This window comes from Oratosquilla oratoria, chromosome 41 (assembly GCF_046742065.1).
Source record: "Oratosquilla oratoria isolate Oo_2021 chromosome 41, ASM4674206v1, whole genome shotgun sequence".
NCBI lineage: Eukaryota > Metazoa > Arthropoda > Malacostraca > Stomatopoda > Squillidae > Oratosquilla > Oratosquilla oratoria.
Window position 1 is genome coordinate 2,144,357 of NC_134817.1, and position 18,445 is coordinate 2,162,801.

The following is an 18,445-nucleotide window of genomic DNA, read 5'->3' on the forward strand; positions in this document are numbered from 1 at the left end:
GAATCACATCCTTTACCAAATAGGTCATATTTAATAGGGACTCCAGGAATATGCCTTGCCACTTGCTTCCCTCTCCTCACAGTTGACTCCCTTGCAATTGAAGTCTTCCACAAGGGCTATATATATATATATAATTTTTTTTTTTTTTTTTTTTTTTTTTTTTTTTTTTTTTTTTTTTTTTTTTTTTTTTTTTTTATTTTTTTTCCCTCCTACTTCTTTTTTCTTCAGTTATTACTACTACTACTATATGGAGGAGAGTTGTTTCTGACATTTCTTGATATTCAGTTTCATTCCAAGCTCTTGTCTTGCGGCAAGGAGTGCCTTCATGTGGTGGCCCTGTATGATGGACAGCAAAGCTACCTATTTTCAAGAATTATCAAACCCACCTCCATCAAGAGACTGATTGACAGTTGGTCTCTGGACGAGCCCAAGATCTGTCATTCAACTTGCAGTATTTCTCATATTTTTTCACATATGGAGACCAGACAATCACTACTCCCCTCCCCCAACCACTTTCAGCCTATGATATAGAAACGGGACCACACCAGTACAACATTGACAGCAGCTCAAAGTTGATTTCCAAAGAGGTCTGTGGGAGGCCTGAAGGACTGTTGACAACTACTTGGTGTTGTGGGGGAAAATCTTTAGTGACATTTGAGGCAAGGGTTGATGGAATAATTCCTAAACATTTCACATATCTATATGATAGTATATAACTGTTGTTTTATATTTTGAATTGTATCTTATATTTTTACAAGAATGATCATTTATATTTTGAAATGTAATGGTAGAAATAGTGATACTACTTGGGTGAGTTACACTAAAATGAGCCTGATATTGAATTTATTTTGTTTTCAAAAGCCCACTGTTATGAGGACCAACTGTTTGCATGGAGCTCCTGGTAGCTCAGGGATAGTGCTCTCGCATGATATAAGGGTGACCTGAGTTCAGATTCCTGGGGTGGACAAAGAAACTGGTGCAGGAAATAAGGCATATATATATATATATATATATATATATATATATATATATTTACCTAGTTGTGTGGTGCATGTGTACGTGTACTCTTGTGTAGTGTGAGTTTTTATGATAAAAAATTTTACTCATAGAATAGGGGGTTGCACTGTACACAAGTAATGTTTTTGAACATGTTAAAATTCTTGCATTATTGGTGACAATAACTTATCTAGTAGGTGCACTGTCACGCGGAGCAACCATAGTCAGGCATGAACAGAAATAAAAATAGATGCAAAGAGGAGATTGTATGAAAAGGTGATTGTGCCGATGGCATTGTATGGGGCAGACACATGGAATTTAAGAGAGGCAGTGAGGAAAAATTGAAATCTTAGATGAAATGTCTGAGAAGTATGGTAGGGACTACCAGGTTGGATAGAGTGAGAAATGAGGTGAGGAGGGCAGGAGTGGAAAAGGAGATGACAGACAGGGCTGATTAAAGATTATTGGGATGGTTTGGACATATGGAAAGAATGTTTGATGAAAGATTATTAAAAGAGGTGTGGAAGGCAGAGGTGGGGGAATGAAGTTGAGCAGACAACCAAAAATGAGATGGATGGATTGGATGAAGGGGGTATTGAGCAAGAGGGGAATGTTTGTTGAGGAAGGGAGAAGGCAAGAGATAGGGATGAGTGGAGAATGACGGTGTATGGATGATACTGTTATGCAAGGAAGGTGTGGTAGGGGATGTTTATGTGTGAATGATATTTTGACACAGCCCAAAGAGCTCTCTGTCTTCCTTTTTTCTGCATGAGGAGACAGAGAAGGGGTTTGCCAATTAAGTGAAGTGGCCTTGCTGTGGATGTACTGTGTCTTGCTGCATTGTATGTGTGTGTGTGTATTTACCTAGTTATATCTTACGGGAAGGGGAGATGCACTCATGGTATCCCGTCTTTGTATCTCACAGTGTCTAGTTCGCTCTTAAATTCATGTATAGTTTTACACACAATATTGTTTTGTCCAGTTTGTTACAAACTCCCACCACTCTGTGTGGAAAGCTGTTTTTTCAAGTCTCTTCTATAACTTTCCTTTTTGAGTTTCTTTTCATGTCCCCTTGTATTTCTCATAGCCCAATTTACTAAGTCCTCTCTATCAAAGACATCCTTGCTTTTCATGATTCTATAGATGGTTAGTAGGTCACCTCTTTCTCTTTGTTCCAAAGTAGGTAATTTCAGTTTTGACAGTCTCTCCTCATATGACAATTTTGAAAGTGTTGGGGCCATCTTCGTAGTTTCTCCCTGGATTCTTTATATTACTTTTGGTATTGGGTGACCATAGTGTCACAGCATATTCCAGTCTAGGCCTTATCAGTGTGACTAGTATTTTTTTTCACCATTTCTTCATCCAAATAAGTAAAAGCCACTTTCATTGATCTTAGCAAGTTGTAGGAATCTTTGACAATTTTGTTTATCTGTTTAATGGGGACATGTCATTTGTGATGATTACTCCCAGGTCTTTATCAGATCCCACTTTCTTTACTTCCTTTGTTCCAATTTTATATTGTGTGCATATATATATATATATATATATTCTGTTTTCCATAGGGGTTGAGGAAAGAACACTAGAGCGCTTGATAAGTATCCATATACTTCTCTTATGAAGGGGAAGAGCCCTTTGCTATATAGATAAATAAAAAGAACATTTTAGGTATGAACACCCATTTGACTGAATCAGCATGGGTTTCTATACTCAGTTCATTTAGCTGACCACTATTCCATTCCAGTATCCCTCCATTCCCATGATGATCCAGCCTATCTACATGTCTTATTCCATTCTTCACAGCAATTTCTATTGTTGGGTTCATCCAGCAGAGGAAAACTTCTCTATTATCAGTCACAATATAGTGTATATTTGTTCTGTTTCCATGGTTTCTCTTATTCTTTTATTTAATTCTTCATAGATCACTGTGTCATTCCATTAGATAAAAGAATGAGAAAACCATGGAAGCAGCACAATTAGGAATAAATAATGTGACCATTAAGAGAAAAGGTTTCATCTGCTGGGTGAAGCCAGTAACAGATATAGCTGTGAAGAATGTAGTAAGGCTTGGAAAGGCTGGGTCATCAGGTGGATGAAGGGAGAATGGTACAGTGGCCAGCTAGATGAACTGTGTATAAAACCCCCCAAAAATTAGGTATAAGTTATCAAGCACTCTCCAGTGTTCTTTTCTTCTACCCATCTTATACTTGTCAGTATGGACTACTCTCATGTATAAAAGCCCTTAAGGGAGGGTGCCCAAATCAAAGGGCACACCTGTTTCATACACATTAAAACCAATGGAATACTCCTCCTATCACAGTATTTTTTCAGGCTTGCCTGATGGTTTATCTTGACAACACACATACATACACACACAAACCAATCCAACATCTTACTACATGGCTATTTCCCTAAAGGGGCATGTCTAGGTGAAGCCAGGCTATGCCTGTATACCAGAAGAGCTTGGCACTAGGGTTTCCTCCACTGAATGGAGACTGTCCACTATACTGTGTAATAGGCTGCAAGTAACTAAACAAGGTACACAAATTGTCATTTTCATAGTATTAAGAATATAAAATGTTATTACAGATATTTGGAGAAAGGTTTTACAGTATCCCAGGTGTATTTATAAAGGACAATCTGAGATGGTTTTTGTAATTTTCCACCATGTGGTTCTGATATATTTTATGAACAGCTGATTCATGCATGTTTAATACAAGCTTAGAGGATTTTTTTCAGGAACAGGTGATTATATAATGAAATATATATGATACTTATATCCCCTCACACTCTTTTCTTTTCTTTACCTTAGACCCATAAATAGTGTTCCATATGCACTAGATGTATTGATACATTCCTAAGTCAAAAAGTTATTGCATGAAACTTAATCAATGAAATAAAAAAAAATGCTTCAAATTAGTGCCAAAATTAAGGAAAAGTTTTCTGAAATGATAAGTTGGCACCCTTCTGATTTTGCTGACAAACCTTTATGTCTCCAGTGTCATATGGACAGCAGAGGAAATCATTTGGAGGTGCAGCCCTGAGGAGTTGGTACTTGGTCTCTGGACTAGGTCCAAGATTTCTGCCAACTTCAACTGTAATTTTTCCATCTTCCTACAGAAGAAATCTGAAATTAGATGGAAGTTCCCCTCCAATTTTTATCCACTGATAAACAGATGTTGCTATGTTGTGCCTACAAAAGGCAGCACTGTCATCTGGATGAGGATGGAGCCCTAGCGGAAATCCCAGAACTTCCAACAAGATCTCAGATGCCTTCCAATCCAAGACATTACAACTGTAGTTGTGACCCTGAGGGCCCAATAATATAATTAATTTGTCTCCAGATGAGGCCCAGAAACTCTTTCCTTTCACTTTCTTGCAACCTATTTTATCTCTAATTTCTAATTTTCACATCTTTTGTTTTACCTAGAGACATTGAAACCAACACAGGACCATACACATGTCCTACATGCACAGAACCCATAAGTTATTCACCCACATTTATCCGCTGTGACACGTATTACACAGATTTATTTCACCAACACAAACCAATACACAAAGAGTTGGAGCTTCAGCCATCACATATCTATATACACTCCCAAAAACACTGCAGCCTATACCTAGTCTTCAGATCAAGCCCAGAAACTCGCTCTTTTCTCTTTAACTGTCTTGCAACCTATCTTCTCTCACATTTCTATTTTCTAATATAAGGAGGTGGAGTGCCTGGAGGACTGACTGTATAGTTCTGCTTTACAAGTGAAAAGGGGACAAATGTGAGTGTAGTAGGTTCAGAGGGATCAGTTTGTTGAGTGTAGTTGGGAATGCATATGGAAGAGTTTTAGCTGAAAAGGTTAGGAGAGTAACTGTGGGAATCAGGCGCAGATACAAGGGGGGTGGTCCTCCCCCCAACAGCCTGAGTATAAAGAACAATAGTAATGGTTCATTACCATTGTTCACTCATCTCGAGTTTGATTCTCCTTGGATAAACACTTATTAGTGCGAATTTATGATTTTAGTTATATTTGTGAATTATATATGATTTTACATACAATTATGAGCAAAACAGACTTAGGTTTCTGGACCAATCTCCAAGCCAACAGCATTATTCTTGGGGTTAAAATATCGGCGTGTTTCAAGTATCAGTTATTGGTTTGGGCACCCCCTCAAATAACATTCCTGGATCCGTGCCTGGTGAGGTTACATAGATCAGATTTTTGTGGTAAGGCAGATATGTGAAAAAACTTTAGCAAAAGGTAAGTATTTTTTTTGGGGGGGGGCCTTAATGAATTTGGAAAAGGCTTATGACAGGGTAGACAGGAAGGCACTGGGAAGTTTTGCAGATATATTGGATTGAGGGAAAGCAATTAAGGGCAGTCAAAAGTTTTTATGAGAGTAGTACAGCCTATGTTAGGATTGGAAATTGAAAGAGTGAGTGGTTTGAGGCAAAGATGGGACTGCATCACAGATGTATCATGTCGCCATGGCTGTTGAATGTGTACATAGTTGGGATGGTGCAGGAGGTAAATGTGAAGGTGATGGGTAGGGAACTGGAGATGGTTAAAGAAAATGGAGGAAAGTGGGAGGTGAACAAGTTGTCATTTGCTGATGACAAGGTAAGAGGAGGGATTAAGGGTGTTTGGGAGGGCATGGGATAGGAGAAAGTTGAAGGTAAATGTAGATTAAAGATAAGTTGTACAAGGGGAGAGGATGGTAGCAAGTTGGAAGTAAGTCTTAAAGGAGAGAGACTGGAGGAAGTGGATAGTTTTAGATATTTGGAGTCTCATGTGGCAGGAGATGGAGGAGTGGTGGTGGAAGTAAATTGTAGAATGAGAGAAGCAAGTAAATTTCTTGGGGGATTAAAAAGTGTAATGAGAAATAGGCAATAAGGCATGGATGCAAAGAGGAGACTATATGAAAGGGTGATTGTGCCATCAGCATGGTATGGGGCAAAAACATGGAATTTAAGAGAGGCAGAGAGGAAATGTCTGAGAAGTATGGTAGGGGTTACAAGGTTGGAAAGGGTGAGGAGAGTTGGGGGTGGAAAAAGAGATAGCAAATGGGGCTGATGAAAGAGTATTGGATTGGTTTGGACACAGGGAAAGAATGAGTGATGAAATATTAGTAAAAGAGGTGTGGAAGGCAGAGGTGGATGAATCTGTCTTTGTGATCTCATCTATCCTATGGAAACTGATACAGAACTGTAAGAAGCTGGTAGAAAGAGGGGTAGAAGATGGGTTATATTTTATAGGTAGGTTGTTTGTAAATAACAGCCCGAGATGTCTGAGTCTGCTTTGTGTAAATAATAAAATAGCTGTGCATGGGAGCTTGTATATACATATTTCCATATTGCTGAAATGACACTCCTGTTGCAAGACGATTGAAGAGAATATTAAATCTTTTAGGTGTCCAGCATACACATGCATTAGTTACAGGATAGAACATCTGATGTCTCTAGAAAACTCCTGTGGGACCACCTATTGTGCTTAACCTCAGAGCGGGCTTTTGGTCTGAGTGTGTCTGACCTCACATGGTCAATTGGGCCGAGCATCTGGATACCTGCATCTGACATTGCCATCTGAAAAATCATTGTACAACCAATATATTTTTAATATGTTTCCATTGCTTGTAAATAAATCACTTATGAATAAATACTGAGTATTCATATTCAGTTCATGTATTGTACATTGTAGAAATAGAGTAGTAGAGAATAAATTGTATATAGCTCCCTGTTGTGGCAAGACTACTAAAGAAAATACAGACTGTGAATCACTACAGAGAGACCTGGATAAAGCCTGGGAATGGAGCCAAAAGTGGGAAGTAAACTTCAACATAAAAAAATAATGGAGTTTGGAAAAGTAAAAATAGAATATCAGGGCAATATAAAAGTGGTACAAAGGAAGTAAAAAGCCAGCTTGGAAAAGGACTTACGAGTAATTTTTAACAAAGATATGTCACCAGACAAGCATATTAACAAAATAGTTGGAGAAACCTTCAATTTACTAAGATCAATAAAAGTGACCTTTGAGTACTTGGATGAGATAATGGTAAAGAAAATATTAATCACACTGATAAGACCAAGATTGGAGTATGCTGTGACATTATGGACACCCAGCACAAAAAAGAATATAAAGAAATTAGAAAGAATCCAAAGAGCAACAACAAAGATGGCACCAACACTTTCTAAATTGATATACGAACAAAGATTGTCCAAACTGGAATTACCAACCCTGGAACAAAAAAGAGAAAGAGGAGATCTACTGGCCATATACAGAATTATGAAAGGGATGGAAGTCCTTGACAGAGAAGATTGATTAAAATGGGATAAAAGAAAAACAAGAGGACATGAAAAGAAACTTAAAAAGGATAGTTATAGAAGAGATCTGAAAAAGAATAGTTTCCCACACAGAGTGATAGATTTCTGGAATAAATTGGATGAGGCAATAGTGTGTGCAAAAACTTTACAAGAATTTAAGAACAAACAAGATGCTAAAAGATACAAAGACAAATCACTACAAGCATAGCTCCATTCCCGTATAATATAACTAGGTACAATGATGGTGGACTGGTTGGTGAGGATATTTAGTGTTTGCAGGAGAGAGGGTAGAGTGCCGGAGGACTGGAGGAATGCCTGTATAGTTCCACCTTACAAGAGAAAAGGGGACAAGTGTGAATGTAGTAGTTTCAGAGGGATTAGCTTGTTAAGTGTAGTTGGGAAGGCTTATGGGAGGATCTTGATTGAGAGGATTAGGAGAGGAACAGAGAGTAATTGGTGAGGAACAGTGTGGATTTAGGACAGGTAGAGGTTGTGTAGATCAGATTTTTGTGGTAAGACAGATATGTGAGAAAACTATATGAAAGGGGAAGGATGTTTTTTGGGCTTTTATGGATCTGGAAAAGGCTTATGACAGGGTAGACAGGAAGGCACTGTGGGAGGTTTTGTGGATATACGGGATAGGAGGAAAGCTTCTAGGAGCTGTCAAGAGTTTATGAGGGTAGTAGAGCTTGTGTCAGGATTAGAAATGGAGAGAGTGAGTGGTTCGAGGTAAAGGTGGTCTTCGTCAAGGATGCGTTATGTCGCCCTGGCGGTTCAACTTATACATGGATGGGGTGGTGCGAGAGGTAAATGCAAGAGTAGTGGGTCAGGGATTGGAGATGGTTAAAATGGAGAAAAGTGGGAGGTGAGCCAGCTGTTGTTTGTGGACGACACTGCGCTTGTGGCAGGATCGGAGGAGGGATTGAGAAAGTTGGTGACAGAGTTTGGGAGAGTGTGTGATAGAAGAAAGCTGAAGATAAATGTGGGTAAAAGTAAGGTGATGAGATGTACAAAGGGTGAAAGTGGCAGTAGACTGGAAGTGAGCATTAAGGGAGAGCAACTGGAGGAAGTGGATAGTTTTAGATACTTGGGTGCAAATGTGGCAGGAAAAGGTGGAGGTAGAATGTAGATTGAGATAAGTGAGTAAGCGCCTTGGTGGATTAAAAAGTGTAATGAGGAATAGACATTTGGGAATGGATACTAAGAGGAGACTGTAAGGAGGAGTGATTGTGCCAACACCACTGTATGGGGCAGAAACATGGAACATAAGAGAGGAAGAGAGAAGGAGTTTGAATGTGTTTGAGATGAAGTGTCTGAGAAGTATGATGGGAGTTACTAGACTAGATAGAATGAGAAATGAGGAGGAGAACAGGGGTGGAAAGGGAGTTGGGAGATAGGGTTGATGAAAGAGTATTAGGATGGTTTGGACACATGGAAAGAATGAGTGAAGAAACACTAGTAAAAGAGGTATGGAAGGCAGATGTAGAGGGAGTGAACATGAAGGGACGTCCTAGGATGAGGTGGATGGATGGGGTGAAGGGGGCTTTGGGGAAGAGGGGAATGTCTGTTGAGGAAGGACGGGAGAGGACAGAAGACAGGGGTGAATGGAGAATGGTTGTATATGATTGATGTTGTGATGCATGAGGTGGAATGGACGGGGGGATGGGGGGTGATGTTGTATGTGTGAGCAAAATTTGACGCAGCCCAAAGGGATTTCTCCTTGTCTTCTCCTTTTATGCATGAGGGGACGGAGAGGGGGGGTCACCGATTTAATGAAGCGGCCTTGCTGTGGATGTGCTGTGTCTTGCGACACTGCTTCTGACCCAGGGCAGTGGACAAGGTGCAGGGATGCTAAGATAAGAGGGAGGATGGAGGGGTGTGGAGTGTATTCAGGGATGGAATGGGTGGGAATGATTTTATGCCTTTTCCTTTTTGGCTACCTCCCTTGTAAGGGGGAAAAAGCCTTGGTATATGTATGTATGTAAATACAACTAGGTAGGTAAATTGGCAACTGCCAGAGTTTTCCTTGGGGAATGTTCCAAGATGTAGATGAGCCTAGACAGAGAGATTAAAGCCACAAAACACCACCTTGTTTGTCTCAATATCTCCATACTCAATGTAGATCACAAACGCAAAGCATGATGGCAAGTTGAATATGTGTGTCCACTTCCATTCCCTGCTCCTGCTTTCTGGCAATCAACCTTCTTAGTTGGTGCAGGTCTACGGATAGATCTTTGTCCTCCACCCCGTAATTTGCAGACATTCCTGATAGTTTTTCCTTGCTCAAAAAGGTTAGATGATTGGGGTTGAGGGCAGATACTCCAATAAGTACCTGACATGCATTGCCGGAAGAATGTAATTTTCACAGGAAAATTAATTTTTCCCTGATACAAACCTGAGGTACTCCTTACAATAGGAGAACTTCGCGTAGCGCAAATATTTCTACCGCTAAATTAAAATCCTCACTCCGTGGGTCTGGGCAACGCTTATCCTCAGTAAGGGGCCCTATTGGGGCAAGGGGGCCCTTGCCCTCCACCACAAGTCTCGCACACTATACTCCATTCTCTGAGCCAGGTATGAAATTAATCACAAGGTTTGTCAGGCAAGGGAGAAGGAACTTTTTAGAGGGGTGGTTGAGGAGGGCCATTAGAGGTAAGGAGTACCTCAGGTTTGTATCAGGGAAAAATTAATTTTCCTGCAAAAATTACATTTGTTCCAAAGAATACAAACTCTTCGGTACTCCTTACAATAGGAGACTCGGACTTAGGAGGGAAGGAAGTTGTTATCTAGCCTGAAAAACCCCTGTAAGGAAAATTTAGTGTGCTAAGACTACGTTGACCAGACCCCTATACATTCCCCTAAAATTTGAAGTGCACCCATTTCTGTTCCCAGGAGTGGAGACAGACAGGTTATACCACTGAAGGGCTTGAATTGATTCCCTTGGAATGCTTGAGACCCCTTGGGTGAGGTAAGGGAATGTAGGAGTATGAGAAGGACTTTGGAAAGTTATCTCCGCGTTTGCCGAGCTAGAACCTGGATGAGTTGTCAGGGTCGGCTGTGTGCTATTGGGGAGGGGTATATCATTTCAGGACTTCTTGGGCGGCCACTATGGGGCCCAAAGAGAAGTTCCCTAAAGATTCCCACATAACTTCTTTGAGGTAAAAGGAAGTGAACATATTATGGCTCTTCCATATACCTGCTTGAAGAACCTGGTTGACTGACAGATTCTTTCTGAAGACTAGGGAGGTCCCCACTGCCCTCAGGTCATGGGCTTTCAATTTAGGGCAATCTGTGTGGTTCATTTCGTAGGCTCTGTGGATGACTTCCTTGATCCAGTAAGAAATTTAATTCTTAGTGATGGGCTTCGGCTTACCTTTGGTAGAGATGAACAACCTCTTTAATTCTGGTCTAAGATGTTCAGTTCTCTTGAGATAGGTCCGGATGGCTCGTACCGGGCATAGTACTGTTTCTGTCTGTTCTCCCCCTGCAAATTCATAGAAGGACGGAACACTAAAGGACTAGATTCTAGGGTCGGATTTGGCAAGATCTTGGTTTTTGGCAATGAATTGAGGCATGAAAGTGAAGGAGACCTCTTTCCATTCTTTGGAATGGGCGACTCTATAAGAGATGGCGTGTAACTCCCCTACTCTCTTGGAAGATGCTAGGGCTAGCAGAAAAACTGTCTTCAAGGTGAGGTCCTTCAGATGTGCCTCTCGGAGGGGTTCGTAAGGGGGACCCCTCAGAGAGCTCAGGACTAATGCCACATCCCACGGAGAAGAACTGATTTCCCTTGGGGGGCACGATCTTTTGAAGTGCCTGAAGAGCATGGAAATTTCCGGTGAAAAGGCTATGTCCATTCCCTTCAGAGAAAACACCTGATTTAGTGCTGCCCTATAGCCTTGCACTGCTGAGAGGGAGATCTTCTTGGACTTTCTGAGAAAGTGGAAGAAGGAGGCGATCTCAGGAATGGTGGCTTGATCTGGGACTATTTTCCTGGAGTGGCACCATTCTGCAAAGGCATTCCATTTCCCTTGATAAAGGTTAGCTGAGGAAGAGCGAATAGGAGCGGACATGTCCTCCGCCACCTCTCTGGGAAAACCCTTCTTTAGGAGGATCCGGACCATAGTCTGAACGTGTGAAGATTGAGTGCTGAAGGGATCTTGTGCCAAGCCCCGTTGATGGGTTGATGTAGAAGGTCTGGTCTTCCCTGAAGGGCCAGGGGCTCTTCTACTGCTAGATCGAGGGCGTCTGGAAACCATGGGGCTTCTGGCCACCATGAAGCGATCAAAGTCATCCGAAGGTTGGATGCGTTTCTTGCTCTCTGGAGTACCTTCTGGAGCAAGGGAAACGGTGGGAAAGCATAGGTGTCCAGGTTGTCCCAATTTTGCAGAAGAGAGTCTTCTCCTGCAGCCAGAGGATCCGGGAGAGGGCTGAAATATATTTGGAGTTGGTGATTCCATCTCGTGACGAAAAGGTCCACTAGAGGGGAGCCCCATTTGCTGAGGATGAAGTTTGCTACTTCTTGATGGAGGGACCATTCTATGCTGATTATCTGATTCCTCCTGCTGAGGTGGTCCGCCCAGACATTCCTCTTCCCTGGGATGGAGCGGGCTTTGAGTGACACTTGGAGATTCTCGGCTAGATTGAGGATGTCCATAGTCAGAGGGCATAGGTCCTGGGAGACTGTCCCCCCTTGCTTGTTCAGGTAGGCTACTACCGAGGAATTGTCCGACATTATGCCCACTACTTTCCCCGAGACTTGATCCTTGAAGTGACGGAGAGCCAGGAGTACTGCTTTCAACTCTAGCCAGTTGATATGGGCTGTCCGCTCGACTGTGGACCAGGAACCGCTGACGTGATCGTCGTTGAGGTGGGCTCCCCAGCCCTCCTTGGAGGCATCGGAGAACAGGAGGACTTCGGGGGGAGATGGGCCGAGGGGCATCCCCACGAGCAGGTTGCACGGGCCCTTCCACCAGAGAAGAGAATCCTTGACTTCTTCGGTGAGGGAGAAGTGTTGCAGGGGTTCTCCCTCTTGCGGGGACCACTGAGACTTGAGGAGCCACTGTAGCGGTCGCATTCTTTGTCTGCTCCTGGGGATTAATCTCTCTACGGAGGCCATATGGCCCAGGAGCATTTGGCATTGTTTCGCCGTCAGGAACCCGGTCGATAGTGCCTGTGCAACTAGAGAAGTGAGATTCTGGATCCTCTTTTCTACTGGGAAGGACTTCATTAGGGAGGAGTCCAGGACCATACCCAGGTACGTGACTCTCTGTTTTGGCAAGAAATCTGACTTCTCCGGGTTTACTACGGTGCCCAATTTCCGGACGAAGGTTAGGACCATTCTCAGGTGTTCTTGGCATAGCTGGGCGGAATGTGCAAGGATCAGCCAATCGTCCAGGTAACGGAGTAGGCGAATTCCCCTGGAGTGGGACCACGCTGAAACGAGTTTGAACACTCTGGTGAAGACTTGGGGTGCTGTGGAAAGTCCGAAGCATAGGCAGGTGAACTGGAAGGTGTTGCCCTTGTGGACGATTCTGAGGAATTTCCTGGAGGAGGGATGCACTGGTATTTGGAAATAGGCATCTTGGAGGTCCAGTGACACCATGAAGTCCCCTTCCCTGATAGACGCCCTTACGGACTCTGGGGTGTCCATTCGGAACTTCGTCAGGGAAAGGAACTTGTTGAGTGGAGACAAATCGATGACTGGTCTCCACCCCCCTGTTGTCTTTTCTACTAGGAATAGCCTTGAGTAGAACCCTGGGTCCGGAGTCGAGACTTCCTCTAAAGCTCCTTTCTGGAGCAGAACGGAGATTTCCTCCGCTAGGGCCCGCCCGCGAGCCGAGTCCGGGTGGTAGCTGCTGACTTGGATGGGATAGGGGGAGAGGTTTGGGACAGCGTGAAAGGGAAGACGATAGCCTGTCTTGATGACTTGTAGGGTCCAGTCTTCCGCCCCGGCCTCTTCCCATGCTCTCCAGTAGAGAGAGAGGCAACCCCCTATCTTGTGCGAACGGGCTAGCGAATTCCTAGAATTTTCTGTGGGGGGGTCCGGAGCCTCTATGGTGTTTGCGTCTAGGTTCTCTATTCGGAAAGGGGCGGGGCTTTTCTGTCTGCATTTTCGACTTGGAGTGGAGGGGTGGCCTTTCTTCTTTCTTAGAGTGAGGAAACGGCTGTGTTTGCGTCTGAGGGGTCCTCGGGGCTGATGGGGGGGTTGGCTTTGGCATCGAGGTAGGGACGGCTACTCTCTCGATGGCTCTATTATGCATCAGTTGGTTTTTGCTCGTGATTGCTGAATCCACCATGTCCGGGGGAATCAGCATGTGGGTTAGAAGGGGGGCCCTCTTCAATGGAGCATAAATTTCTCTGAGGAGGGGGTCACTGGGGTCCCCTAGGAAGGTGTATCTCCTGCGTGACTCGATGTTGGCCCAAGACGTTGAGAGGCAGGCCGCTTGATACTTCAGGGCTCTGCTCGAGCTTTCCAATAGAGCAGTGGTTCTTAACCTTTTTTGGCAGCGACCCAAAATTTTGTACAAATCAAGCATCGCGACCCAAGCCTACATAGATATAAGAATTGTCTTTATAAGTAATATGGTTATGCTTTTAAAAGCTGGTTTTATTTGTATTTTTTATTTAATCATGGTCTGCTTAGAATCCTAAAACTAGGCATCATGTATTTTAATTATTACAGTATATAATTATAATAAATTTGTAGTGGGAAAATAATTATTTTCTGCAAACCCTTAGCGACCCAATAAAATGGCTTGGCGACCCAAATTTGGGTCGCGACCCAGGAGTTAAGAACCACTGCAATAGAGCCTGGAGGTTGCATTCCTCCTGGGGTTGCAGCTCGGGTAAAAACTCCCTTACTGAAGCCAAGACGCGTTCCAGCTAGGAGTTCACCGCGAGAGAGAGAGAGCCAGGCCCTGAGCGAGGTCCCTGGATTCTCTGCTGGAAAGGATGACGTCTCTTCTAAGTGAATCCACGTCCGCTTTGACAAGCTATGGTAACCTAACCGGGATCGAGGCTTCTTTGAGGTTTGTCCCTGATGGGATGTAGAAGCTTTTTTGATTTTCCACTGGAACAGAGCGCCAGCGCGCTTTCTCGGTTGTCCGTTTTGTGAGTGCGTCGGAGGCCTGGCTCATGGCTCTTACCGTCTGTGTACTCCATGGGAGTTGGATTGGAGGTGGTTTTGTTGTCTGAGAATTGCCCGTCCTGAAGATTTCCGACTCGAACGTGGCTTCCTCTTCTTGTGGAGGGCCCAGTTGATTAGCTCTCCTAACTTTAGAGAGGATCTCTGAGAAGGAGGGTTTAACAACCATCGGGGATTCCGACTGGGAATCCTGCGAGGTTTGGTAACTTGCCCTCTCATCCCCGGTGCTGTGGACGTCGTCGTCGTCGTAGCTGGAGTCTGTCCGGTCAGCGAGAAACACCACGTCTTCATCCTCGTTCCTGATCGGTTCGGGGGGGTTCCGATCAGCTGGAACATGTTCTAGGGGGGCTCTTGTGGGGTGTTGAATCCTTTCGAACTTCGGAGTTCAACAGGAACTTTTCTTGAGTTTCCCGGATGAATTCCCGTTGTTCATCCGTCATCTGTTCTTTCATGGTAAAATGTAAATGCCTGCTTGGAGAGTCGCGATTGGACCTTCTCAACTCACAGAGAAACTTGTCTATCACGGAGTAGTAAATCCGTCTCTTGGTAACATCGGAGTCATTCAAATCATCATCTTGTCCTATGCCGGATGTTATGACAAACTCATCCAAGTATCGTGGGGCTGCCCTTTGCCTCTGACGCGCAAGTTGTCTGCGAATCCCTACAGTCTGGCACAATTCTTCAGCATGATTTCGTAGTTGCTCCCAGCTCTCTTCGTTCCTCATCTCTGTGTTACTAGACATCACTGCCTCAACCAAATCAACTGCTGAAGCAAGCTGGAGATCGGGGGACTGGAGTTGATCTGCCAAGGTTTTCGTCAAATGCAGCAAACTCTCCATGAACACCAGATTCGTCACAAAATGGTGATCCAGAAGGGCAGCGAGTGACCTTGCTCCACTGGCCTTGTCCACATTTCCCCCTTCCATTAGATGTTTTAGAGTTGCAATGATGCCAGGCAAGGTCCTCTTAACAGCTTGGCAGGCTGAGTGTTGGCATGCCCATCTGGTGTCCGATAACCGTTTGAGTTCTATATGTGGTCTTTCTGGGTTCAGCACCTTTTGGGATTTTAGAAATTCCTGATGCACCACCAGCCAGGAAGGCCTCGTCCTCAATCGTGCACGGCGCCACCCCCTCGACAGGGTCGAGCTTCGGGGTAGCACCGCCCTCCGCGGCTCCCATTGCTATTCCTACTTCCACGCCTCGGTCGGGTCCTCATCCTCCCTTACGAGTCACGTATCATTACAATCCTCACGCGCCCGCCGATAAACGTGACTTCTCCAAGCTGGGCAATTCCATCCGTTCCCAGCACCACGTCAATTCCCTCTAGAACCGTTCTGATGACGAGCACTCTTAGTTGTATCGGGATACCCTCTACTATCATTTCAATTTCCTGGTCGCTTTCGCACTTTGTCTTTCTCCCGTCGACTGTCATCAAGACCACATCTCCCTGTCTGAACTCTTGAACTACGTCGGTCCTTACGATCGTGGTTGAACAGCCTGAATCTATCAGCGCCCTCGCGCGTCTTCCTATCACCCAGATATCCACGATCGGCATACGGCTGAACGGTGTCCTTACATTTCCTCGGCGGTCCCTTGCGTAGTGGCCGCCGGTTTTCCGTTTCCCTGATTGCAGTGTCGAGCCATATGTCCTGGCTGACTGCATGCGTAACAGACGAGCTCTACCTCTGTACAGTCCCTCGCGAGGTGACCTAGTCGCCGACACTCGTAACAACGGACCCGAGACAGCCCCCGCCATCCGCTGTAGTCACCCCTGGGCTTACCCGTTTTCATTTTTCCCGGTGCTTCCTCCTCCAAAGGCCCGCTGCCCGTTGTCCCGGCCCGCGTTCCTTCTCCTGCCGCGGCGTGCGTCCTCTTCCGTGACCCTTCTCTAGCCACGGCTCCAACCGGCCCTCCATCCTTAGCCCTAGTCAGGAGCCTGGTGCGGGCTATCAGTTCGCCCATGTTCGCCTTTGCCGCATTATTCATTCCCTGCAGCCCATCCGATATGTGATCCGGAAACCCATTCACGAACCATTCTCACTACTGTCCCCAAGCCGTTGCCCTGAAAACCTCCTTTAACCTTTCCTTCACCTTTTTCACATCCTTACGATCTTCGGTCGTCATTTCTAGGTAGACGGCTAACGCATCGTTCTCTAAATTTAGAGCAATATAACTTGCCACGTCCTTTACTCCCGTTAGCTCCGCGACCAACTCCGCCTTCGCAAGCCACACGGCGACGTCTCCATTGCCGTCAAACGGCCCTAGGGTGATACCGTTCATATTGAAAGGCTCGTTGGTACTCTTGGGTGCGGTCATCTCGGCGACGCCTAGATAGCTTGTGGAACATAAGAGAAGAAGAAAAAAAGAAGGAGTTTGAGATGAGGTGTCTGAGAAGTATGATGGGGGTTACTAGGCTAGATAGAGTGAGAAATGAGGTGAGGAGGAGAACAGGGGTGGAAAAGGAGCTGGGAGATAGGGTTGATGAAAGAGTATTAGGATGGTTTGGACACATGGAAAGAATGAGTGAAAAAAGACTAGTAAAAGAGGTATGGAAGGCAGATGTGGAGGGAGTGAACATGAGGGGACGTCCTAGGATGAGGTGGATGGATGGGGTGAAGGGAGCTTTGGGGAAGAGGGGAATGTCTGTTGAGGAAGGACGGGAGAGGACAGAAGACAGGGGTGAATGGAGAATGGTTGTATATGGATGATGATGTGATTGCATGAGGTGGAATGGGCGGGTGGATGGGGGGTGAGGTAGTATGTGTGAGCAAAATTTGACGCAGCCCGAAGGGATTTCTCCCCGTCCTCTCATTTTATGCAATGGGGGGACGGAGAGGTGGGGTCGCCGATTTAATGAAGCGGCCTTGCTGTGGATGTGCTGTGTCTTGCGACACTGCTTCTGACCCAGGGCAGTGGACAAGGTGCAGGGATGACCCGTCATCCAGGAGGTGCTCAGGGGGTGTGGAGTGTATTCAGGGATGGAATGGGTGGAAATGATTTTATGCCTTTCCCTTTTTGGCTACCTCCCTTGTAAGGGGGAAAAAGCCTTGGTATATGTATGTATGTACTTACTTGCTTTGTGGTCGATGACCCCGTTCCTTCGGTTGCTTCTGGGTCAGTCCTTATTCCTCCTTGGAACACACACACAACACAGTCCCTAAGCTAATTTCCCTATCTCCTAACTTATAAGGCTAACTCCTCCCGTCCTTGGTGGGTCTCTCTCCTACACTCACATTTACACATCCACACACCCGCAGTCCTCGCTTGGTACTGCCGCCCCATGCTGACACGCAGGTATTCCCCCCTCTAGGGTTACCAACGTTCACGTCCTTTGCCCCCCCCCCCCCGCCTCCCTACACACATCGGGGGTGCCAACCGCCCGTCCCATTCACACCACACACCCTAAGCCAAATGGGATTTGTAGGTAAGGTGATATAGATAAGTATATATACGTATAACATAAAGACATAATAAGAAAGGAAACACTTATTCATAAAAGAATAACCTGCATGCGAAATGATTAGGGGTAACGTTATACAGAATACATGAATGCTAATGGAATAGAGATATGACATCAGCGCCAAAGCTGAATGCATATATGGGGTACTACAACGTAGATCAATTATGTGATGACTGACTACGTAGACACTACGTACATTTAAACTATTACATAGAGCGATTACGTAATGACTACGCAGACTACTTACATAAATCAATTACTATCAGGGATTAAGTACTACATATACCATGGGGAATAATTACTGCTTATACTATAAAGAGAAGAATGACTATACTATAACACATATATTACTACAGGTCCTATACTGAATAAAATAAGTTGGAGTTAGCCAGCCAAATTTCCGTGCGAAATGCAATAAATGATTAATTGAGATAATCTAAACGAGTTTATTGTATAACCTTTTATTTCAGAGGGGCTTCTTCATCTTCCATAAAAATCGCCTGGTGTTAGAACAAAATTAGTAATAGTGCCA

At 44.5% G+C, this 18,445-nt stretch overlaps 1 long non-coding RNA gene across 1 annotated transcript; it reads right to left on the reverse strand.

Annotated features, from left to right (window-relative positions):
• Positions 1-212: 212 nt before the first annotated feature.
• On the reverse strand, positions 213-17,668 carry LOC143020887 (uncharacterized). Its single transcript, XR_012965948.1, has 2 exons — positions 17,526-17,668; positions 213-6,568 (listed from the first exon to the last, which is right to left on the reverse strand). It is a non-coding gene; the product is annotated as an uncharacterized LOC143020887 (long non-coding RNA).
• Between the last annotated feature and the right edge of the window lie 777 nt (positions 17,669-18,445).